This window comes from Limulus polyphemus, unplaced genomic scaffold, assembly GCF_000517525.1.
Source record: "Limulus polyphemus unplaced genomic scaffold, Limulus_polyphemus-2.1.2 Scaffold160, whole genome shotgun sequence".
NCBI classification, from domain to species: domain Eukaryota; kingdom Metazoa; phylum Arthropoda; class Merostomata; order Xiphosura; family Limulidae; genus Limulus; species Limulus polyphemus.
In genome coordinates, this window is record NW_013665770.1 from 689,406 (window position 1) to 699,911 (window position 10,506).

A 10,506-nucleotide genomic window follows, 5' to 3' on the forward strand; every position below is an offset into this window, starting at 1 on the left:
AAAATTTAAAAAGAAATGTGAAAAATTTCACCTTACATATAGAAAATTAAGCATACTTGCTTCTCTTTATATCAGCGTAATTGGTCATAAGTGAGAAAAATAAGGGTTCTTCTTATACTGAAAGAACTATACATCAAAGTATGTGTAGAAATACTGATTTCTTCATGATAAATTTTAATATTTTGTTTAGTCTCTTTGTTTGAAAGCAAGATTTAATTTTTGTGAAATTTTACAGCTATAACAACTTTTTATTTTCAAGAAGACAACAAAACCATCATCTTAGATGGACATTATTAAAGATATCTTAAACTCACATGAATGTCAAAAATTTCTTGTGAAAACTTAATAACTTCAGTAATGTTACAACTAGTATAGAAAGTAACTACTCCCAAATAGTTCATACAAAAACACATCTGTTTTGCTATTTGGAAGAAAGAGTTGAGCCTTGCTCTCTCTTCCTCTTCTTTGCATATATGCCAAGCTTTAGATTGTAACTGTGGTTTAAAATTATATACATATCTTTGAAAGTAAATAAAAATCATGTAGCTAGTCCTAAGATAATTGGAAATTCTGATCTTTTTACTCTTCTTGTGTTCAACAAGAAAATGGCTATTAGAACTAAATATTATAGTACGTTTCAAGATATTGCTGCACCAAATCTGAATATTTTGACACCAACAATGAAATTCACAGTTGATTTTTATCTTCCAATATACATTTCAATCAAACTGTGTTTACAAGAACAGATTATCTTCACATTTGTTTGTCAATACAGAAATTCCCAAAAAGCTAACACAAGAACTATCTGGGCTAGCCATTCCTAATACAGAACCGATAATAATAGCAAAAATGCAGTTAGTCAACAGCACCCATAACCAACTCTTGAGCTACTTATTAAATAGGGGGATTTGAACATCACTTTCATAATGCACCCACCATCTCAAATTGCAGAGAACAATTTGGGGGTGATGGAATACAAACCATTAACTCCTGAATTCACAGTCTGGCAGGATAAATATTAGGTCACACCCAACTTCATTATCATGTTTTCCACAACAATTTATAATATAATAAAAAAAAAGTAAAAAAAAATTCAAAAACATTTAGATTCATTCTAAACATAGAAGGAATTGTTTGAAAAAAATTAACAAAATGGTCATAATAAATATGAAAAGTATATTGAATAAATATTTACAATGAAAAGCACACACTGAAATTGAGAGGTGAGCCTGTGGTTATATATAAGAAAGAAACGCAAGTCTCTGAACTAATTTGTTACTGACTTACATGAATTTGTCTTTTTATCAATTTGTGGTTCATCTTTAAGAAGGGCTGGAGTATATACTTTGCTAAACCAAAGTTACATCTTCAGTAAATTGGTTTGTTCTTTGCAGGATATGTCTTGCTCAACAAAGGCTAATTGGTACCGAATATTGCCCTATTTTTAAATGTCACTTATGTTTAAAATGAATTCTTTTAATCTTTTAAATACTAAACAAAAGTGAACACAACTGAAACATATACATTTACAACTAACTTGCAGAGTTATTTATATATATCTTACCATACAATGGCTATATGCACACCTATCATGAAATAGGTGAAGCTAAATTATTAGGAGACATAAAAGATATACTTTCCGAGCTACCTTCCCATACAAGTATATAAAACAAAAAGGTGATTAAACTAAAAAAAGAACCCAGCTTATACCTTTTTCTGATACATTGCAATCCAATCCAGTGTTGCAAACCACTTATGGTTTTTTATGTCATTCACTCCATTTTTAAGATTTCCAAATCGTTTAGTTAAATCAACTTGCAGCAGATTCCGAAGCAGGTCCTTTAGGTCTGATGTAAAATGGGAAGGAAATCGAACCTGTTTAAAAAGTAATTTTTAACAATCTGATCAGTTTCACACATAAGAAAACACTATTAGAATACGAGTCAAAGACTCCCACACAATATTTAACCCTATCTATGTTGGCTTGGTCATTTTGACCAATCTTGTAACCATCACATATCCATGAAATTATACATAACTTTTAATGCAGTAAGTGTATCTTCACAAAATTTGGTAAACTTTTAGCAAACATTACAAAGATTTTGTATCCACAAAATCAATTTTCAAGTTAAGTAGTAGTTTTTACTAAAGATTTGTTTGAGATTTGTAAAATACTGAATTATGTAATGCACATGAAAAATACCAATTAATATTGCAGTTTTTCAGTTTATAAAAAGAAGTATTCATTATCAAGTTCCATTTTTTATAAGTTTAATTAACCTAGCAAATGTTTCTTGTGTAATCAAGAATTTAAAAGAAAATATAAACAATGTATAAAACACTATATTTTTGCATAAAAGTACATATAAAATGAATAATCATAAAGCCTTTATACCTTTCCAGATACAATTTTCTCATATATTTGAATAGGTTGATCAGCAAAAAATGGAGGGTATCCAGCTGCCATTTCATACATCAGGACTCCTAGTGCCCACCAATCAACAGCTTTATTGTACCCCTGACAGAAACAAAAACATACTGTTTATCAAACTACCCCTTCCCTCCTACAGTTCCAACTGACTTATTGTAATCCTGCATGAGAAAAATTATGGTTACTTACTGTTTGATACCCAGAACTCTTAGTTTCTACTTACATAATTATTTATTGTTATCCTTCACAGAAAAAAGAATAAAGTGTTGATTATTTACTCAGATGTTATTTTATATACCAAAACTTTTAGTTTTCATCTTTCTCCTCTATTATTCTACTATTGTAAAAATAAGAATTTACCTCACCAATATTTTATTCTCTAAATCTTTAAATTCCCAAACAAACCATACCAGATCACACCACTTAATGCTCATAAAGTTTACTTTGTTGCAAGGTTTGTCTAAAACCTAACCATTTAGACAATGGACAAGAACTAAGTTATTACTGGGGAAACTTGCACATACATTATTTGCATTCTTGTCACATAAAACATATGGAAGTTGTTGATTTATTATTAATATGTGAAGTTATTTTTCATAAATTAGGAATTACTCATTATGACTTATTATAATTTGCAACTCTCTTTTAATAACCCATAATATTCTATGGTGTATTTATTAACCCTTTCCAGACCAAGTGTGTGTGTGTGTCACTGATATCTTTTTATTTCTTCCTTCCCAAAATGGAAATATTTAACCAAATTATCTCAGACTTAATATACAGAATCTAGTTTAGACTTCAATTCATATATTTTGATTTAGTTTTCTAACATTTTTAATGTTGTGAAATTTCAAAAATTCTTTTTGAAAAATCTGAAAAATACTTCATTTCCTCTTACAATTTCAATTTTTCTCTTTTATTGTTGATAAGAAAGTTCCATTTTATATATCCTGTACTCAATTTCAACTTGACTGATTTCATAAAACATTTATTTTGAAATACACTGTTTTGCTGATTGTAGTAGGCATCTCTTCAGGGTATAAATTATAAAAGAAAAACAGCATAAGCTGAACAATATTTGTCAGTAACCTTTCAAAATAATGCAGGTCAGACAAGATAACAATGTTTTCACTATCCATGTTCTTGGTCAAAAACAATTAATACCATATCTAATAATCATATACTTTGTTTTGAATAAATTATAAATTCTTTCATTTATGTGTGATGTTTGACTACAATAAATTTAACAATAATATTCAATAACTAAGCATTTCAGTCACTTTTGAGTGACTGGAATATTTTGTCATCATTTTAATGTACTCAGTGAACCTAATAAAGGTTACCTGATGTCTTTTCATGGATGGAAAGAATGCTTAAAGAAACTATAACAAATTCCCAGATCTCAAGGAATGGTTGTTTCTTAGGAAATAAAAATCTATGTTTAAGAATAGGCAGAAAAATTCTAAAAAAAACCTGTAAGTCCATTGTTTAGTTGGGACTCCTTTGCCCTATGCAGAAATGTGAGATGGAAAATATTAACCATTTTTCTTTGTAAATCACATTAATCAAATGTTATAAAATGATAAATATCAGTTTTTCAATATTTTATAGTTTAAAAAAAAACTGTTGAAAGTTATTATTTTCCTACACTGAAAATGTATTTCAGATAGGAACTTAACTCCAATCACATAAATGGCTATTCTTGTTCAGTGCTGCCCTTTATACGCATTATTTTTTTTTACACATGCCACAAACCTTCTATCTCCCCTCCATCACAACTGACTGATTCCAATGCATCTCTCATGCAAATCATCATGCATCAACCCTCCACTAATAAGATTGCAACATACTCTCATGATGCATGTGACTCCCTCTACTCAATTCTACCAAACTATCACTTCAAGTGTTGGCAGAAAATGGAAGCACCGGCTTTCAGTGGGGAAGGGTGGGGAGAGGTGAGTACCTCCGCTTACATAAATAACTAGACTCCCATATTGAATAGATGGAGGGACAGGTGTTAGAGAAAAAAAAAGCATCCAAAGGACACACCCTAAGATGAGACTGTCAGATTCTAAGATCTGATGTGGGGAACCACACCACTTCTGAACCAGGTATACTTGTGGCTCAAAGTAAAAAGATGTCGCATATATGGAGGGGGGGGGGAGCACAGAGGAGCGCATCTAACTGGGAGAGAAATATGGCCGGAAAGTGATCCAAACCATGCAATATTTATGAAACTCAATCCCAGAAATGATAAAAGTGGGTAAAATGAAAAGGATGTGTCCATAGGTTTAGAGTGGCTAGGCATGAAAAACTGTACACAGCAAGTCAACTACATCCAAAACCGACATCCATGAGGGGTTAGGATGAGGATCATACTGTCAGTAACTCAATCACAATCCAAAACCCAGCCATCGGGTACCGACATCCATGTGGAGGTAGGAAAAAGAATCATACCTGTTACAAGTCAACTAAAATCCAGCCATTTGGCACGAGTAGAAAGAGGATCATACCATTTTCACCTCAAGTTCATGAGACTAGAGGGAATCTAGTATCCTCAACTCATGAACAGGGCACATGTGAATATGATAAATTGATAAATCAATCCGGGAACCCAGCATTCAGTATCAAAAAATTTTTACATAATGCAAACCATCTCCCTCAAAAGCGAAATTGACCGGAACCACCCCAAGTGCATTAAACTCTTCAAAATAAGAAACATCAAGGGATAGAGGAAGGGAAAGAAATGCAACATTCTGCATTTACCTTCACCATGACCCACAACACTGATGGAATATAGAGGGAGGAATTCAGGCATCTGTATTACATGTGTGAGGACTTATGTTGATTGTTTCTATTCTAAATCCAAAATCCAGCCACTGGGAACCGACATCCACATGGGGGTAGGATGAGGGATCCCAATTGAAGGGGTGAACTGCGATTTTGATGTCTCACTCCCACTTCCTTTTATGTATCATATTGGAGGATATCACATCTTCTACACCAGCAAAACACCACCACCCTAATCTCAACTGAATGGTTTTATAATCATTTCAGCAGCTTGAAACAGGAGAGTGGTAAGGACTCTCAAATTCCACTAGAAGAAAAGAAGGGTAAAACACGGTGGAGAGTCTGGAGGAGTGACAACACCTGAGAGAGTGCAACAGGTGACAATGAAACCCTATTTTTAAAAGCAGACCATACCAATTTACTCAATACAAGGCATAGGAGGGATGGGCAGCTATCCCCTTCTGCTTTACCCATGTAGTCCATGGGTGGGTATGGTCAAACTTATGAAGCAATTTTATTGCGAGGATAAACTTACAAGCAATCTTGTGGAACACTCCATCTCTGCAGTGTGTGTGTTGCATAGCCATGGAATTATAATATTCAAGTTGACATGGCTTGACATTTTAAAGAATACCTTTACAACAGTTAAAGAATACCTGGTCAGGCACCACTCACCACAGAGTGGGATCCAAACAATGAGCATTAATAAAAGGGAAAAGAGCCACTAAAAAGGAAAAAAAATATAAAAAAATCTTACCCAGTCAAAGTCTAACTGAATTTTGATATTCTAGAATGGCTACAGACAGAAGACAATAAACCAAGAAGGAAGAAAACCTTGATCCAATACAAATAGTGAGAGACACATGTATCATGGGTAGGTCACAAGTCCAGTTGAAAAAGTACCTCCAAAGGACAATGAAGATGAAATGCCAATGAAAAGGTAAGATGTCAAATTCAGTGAGAAGGTACTTATATCAAAGTATGGGAGGAAGGTGATAAAGAGGAAGAAGCCAATCGAATGAAGAGCCAAACCCAATTGGTGAAGGAAGAAGTAGAAAAACACAAACAGAGAACAGTAGCCAAGGTAGAAAGAAGTGGGAACGGATTTCACAGAAGGAAGTCATGCAAGCAATATAACAGAGAAGAGCACGTACAGGACATAGAAATTTGTCCAGATCAGAACGAGGATAAAGGTATGAAAAGGAAGGGAAAGCAGTGAAACAGAGGAGTTATCCTCACTAGCCACCGAAGCTTTAGGGAGGAAAACTATTCGATGAAAGGAGAATGTATATAGAAGGATAGCGAGTAAGTGAAACATCAATGGCAAATAAACAGAGCATTGACGTCCACAGTCAAATAGGAGAATGAAGGACAACATAAAGGAAGGTGAAACAAGGAGCATTGGGAGAGTGGTTCGAATGAAGGCAAAGTGAGGCAGTGCAAGACCAAATTAATATCCCCCATCCAAAAGGGCAGCCCACTGTGGCGGATGACAAATCCAGAAGGAACACATCCACAGATAAAATGTAGGAGAATGAAATACCTGCAGGATTGGGAAAAGCAAAAGGTTTGGGATAGGACCACCCAAACATTTAAGACCAAGGAGACAGAAGACTCCCAATCCAAAAGTCAAGAGAGGAGAAATGTGCACGATTAAAAACAGTGGGTTGATCAGGGGAAAACCCTGGACCCAGAAATCAACGACAGAAAAATTCCATTTGCGTTGAGAAACTTCCATGTAGAAAGGGCAAATTAAATGTTTCAGAAAAGAGACTAACTGTCGGGAGAAGCCGGATCACCTCACCAATGCCCAGAGAAGAACCAGGTGTGAAGATGGAGGACAGGAAGGTCTGAATGAAACACTAGTGACTGAGGGTGGCGAAGAAGGGACAAAGACAGAGGAAAAGGTAATGGAGGAGGAATTGGAGCTGGAAAAGCCACAGCTAAGATGGCCAGGAAAGAGCTATCAAAAGGACTAAACACGGGGTGTCAACGATGAATGAAACCACCCAAGGAAAAAAGAGGACGGGAAGATAGACAAATGTGTAGGTCCAATTGTGGCTGAAAACACTTATAGCCAGAGCAAAAAAACGAGGAACCATAATCCAAAACCAAGGCAATTTGTGGATAAGGGATGTAGCAAAAGCGTCAATGTGAGGAGAAGCCTAACGAAGTCAAAGTCACTGGAAAACAAAAGGATCAAGAGACCACTCTGTTGGATAAATGTTGTCTCGACAGGAATCCAATCCATGACAAGAGTGAAAGCACCCAGAACATGACACGCAATGATAGGAATATCATAGGATCATGTGGGCCCAAAAAGAAGATCCAACATATAAATACAGAGGAATGGAGAACAGGTACTACCAAGGTGACTGAGATAAGCAACCACTGAAGAAAAGTCGGAAGGGATCATTACCAGATGATTTCTGGCCTGATAAAGAAAATGAACCAAAACATGACCTACAGTGAGAAGCTACAGGACATTAATAGAATAAGACCTTTTAGCTGCAGACCAAAAACCCCGAATCTTCCAGTGGATCAACCCATGTTCCCCATCCCCAAAGGGATACAACAATGAAATGTGGAAAACCAGGTGAGGAGGAGAAGGAAGTGGGAAATATCTAACCACTAATGCCAACTGATAACAAGGGTAGGAAGATGGGTAATAAGAGCCAACAAAGGATCCCTGGGACTCCTGTTCAGAATGAGCAAACAGTAGTCAGTCGACCAAAGAAAGAGGAAAGTGCAACTCAAGAGCATATAAGTGATGAATGAATGCTCTGAACACCCAACAAAACATACAGAGCCCAAGCCAGTAAGAAGGGCAGTGCACAAACCAAGAAACCACCCTGTGGAGAATAAACTAAAGAGATGTTCACAAGTGAAGAAATATCAGGATATGCAAACAATCATTCATGATATTCCTTATTGTCATTGATAAACCTGGAGAAAAAGCCCACCTAAGGGTAAGAAACGACTCCATGATAAAATGAGACAAACTGAAAATGAGAATGAGGTGGGACAAACCTAGTACAAGCCGCCAGTCTCCAGTTTGGCACGAGGAGATCAAAAGCCTGGATAAAGATGATGAACAGGTGCAGTAGCCTGTTGAGACACAAAATCTTGTACTTCCTCGGACAGACACAGACTGGTGGCAAGATACCAAGTTATGGGGAAGGAAAAGGGTACCAGGAACAAAGGAGGTAAGGAAAGTCCCTCCAATAAAATCCAAAGAACCTATGGAATTGTAGTGAAAGATTACCAAAGAGTAACAATATAATATAGTCCCACTGCACTGGAACCCTCTGGTTAGTCTCCGGTACTGTTGGTGACATGCCCATCAATGTTGAATAAAATGATGAGAGGAGAAACCCCTGGAAGGGGGACAGGGACAGGTAGATAAAGGACCAGGATGGGAAAGGAACAAGGGCGTGTCATGGCTCCAACTGCGACAAATGTGCAACCAAAGAGGAAAAGGTCGAGTTTTGACACACAGATTACACACAAGATTCCAAAGTCTCAGATATATGATCAAAAACATATCACCAAAGAAAACATACAGAAATCCTGAAAAGACAGAGGCAGCAAACATACCTGGGACAAGGTCACATTGTGACTCAGAAAATTCCAATTACAGTGAAACCACATGTGTAAAGTGAGGGTTGAAGATAACAAATGAGCCAACATGAAGGCAATAAGTAATCATAGAAAAACGGGGAAATTGATAAAACATAACATACCTGAGAAATCATGTTGAAAAATGCCGTATTAGGCCTAGCTGATTCTGCAGGAGGAGTAGGTAAAAACACAGCAAAATCCGGTGGTGTAAAAAGGCTATCAATTCTTCATTGGCCCAAGTAGGTTTGGTTTGTTCAGGAGGATTAGTGGGCAAATTCAGGAAAAAGTTGACATATACAACGATCAATCTCATGATGTATAATAGCAGAAAAATCCAACGATGGGTCTTCCCCACTTGCAGCCTGTGAAAATAGTGCTAGAGGTATAACACCCAAAGTGAGAAGATAACCTCAGAATTCATTGTAGAAATACTTAAATCAAACAAACGGGTTTGAGGTAAAACGATGGGTCTTCCCCACTTGCAGCCTGTGAAAATAGTGCTAGAGGTATAACACCCAAAGTGAGAAGATGAACTTCAGAATTCATTGTAGAAATACGTAAATCAAACAAACGTGTTTGAGGTAAAATATGCAAGTGTGAGAAAAAAATAAATAAAGACTGGGAAATTAAGTTAAATTAAAAGATTTCTTCAATGTAAAGAAAGGTGAATAGAAGGAGTCACACTGGTGGAGGATTGACGCATGATGATTTGCAGAAGATGCATAGGAATCAGTCAATTCCAATGGAGAAGATGTAGAAGCCTTGTGCCATGTGTGATAAATTTTTTTTGCATATAGATGGCGAGACTCAATAAGAATAGTTATTTATGTGAGTGGAGATAATATACCATATCGGAATAAGAGTTATACTTATTATTTTTCTTACATTTTGAAATTTGATATGTAGGTATCTAAAAAATGCTCAGGGTCATAAAAGGTTAAGAGTACTTTTTAAAGTTGAAATTAGAATGCCAATGGCTGTTGAAGCATTGGAAACCTAGAGGCCTTATATTTCTGATAAAAATTAGATTATATCTGCAGGCTGGCATGATTTTTATCATGAATTATACTTTTTTTAAATATAAAAATGTATTATAATGATCAGTTTACAATTCTTAAAGTATTACAGAACTGCATTAGAAAATGCACAGAAGAGCATGGTATACATGAGTCATTTCTTACTTTGCTAAGGATGATTTCTGGTGACAGATATTCTGGAGTTCCACATAATGTCCAAGTTCTTCCTTTCACTCTTTTTGCAAAACCAAAATCTGTAACCTTAGAAAAAATTAAAAGTAGTCAGTGGGCAAACTATAAAAACACTTGCTTTACCAGAATATGAAAATGTTGTTTAAAAAGTCAAAATGAATCTAAAAATTATTGATATGAAAATAATATAGTAAAATAAGACACAAAGATAACAAGTACACCTATATGCATTAGTTAAAGAGAACTGACTCAAATTTATCTCCATTTTAAAATAAACAGAACTTAACATGAAAAACTGTATGTTGGTAAGCCACAAAATTTACTTTATATATATATTTCTGGTTTTTCAATTTTAATCCAAAATTATCAGAGTTTAAAAAACATGTGTTTGTTTTTTAAATTATTAGTTATCTCACAAAAATCTGCACCTAGTATATATATATATATATATATATA

General features: G+C 35.2%; 1 pseudogene; it reads right to left on the minus strand.

Annotated features, from left to right (window-relative positions):
• Nucleotides 1–10,506, minus strand: part of LOC106476906 — a 111,238-nt pseudogene that overhangs the window by 6,557 nt on the left and 94,175 nt on the right.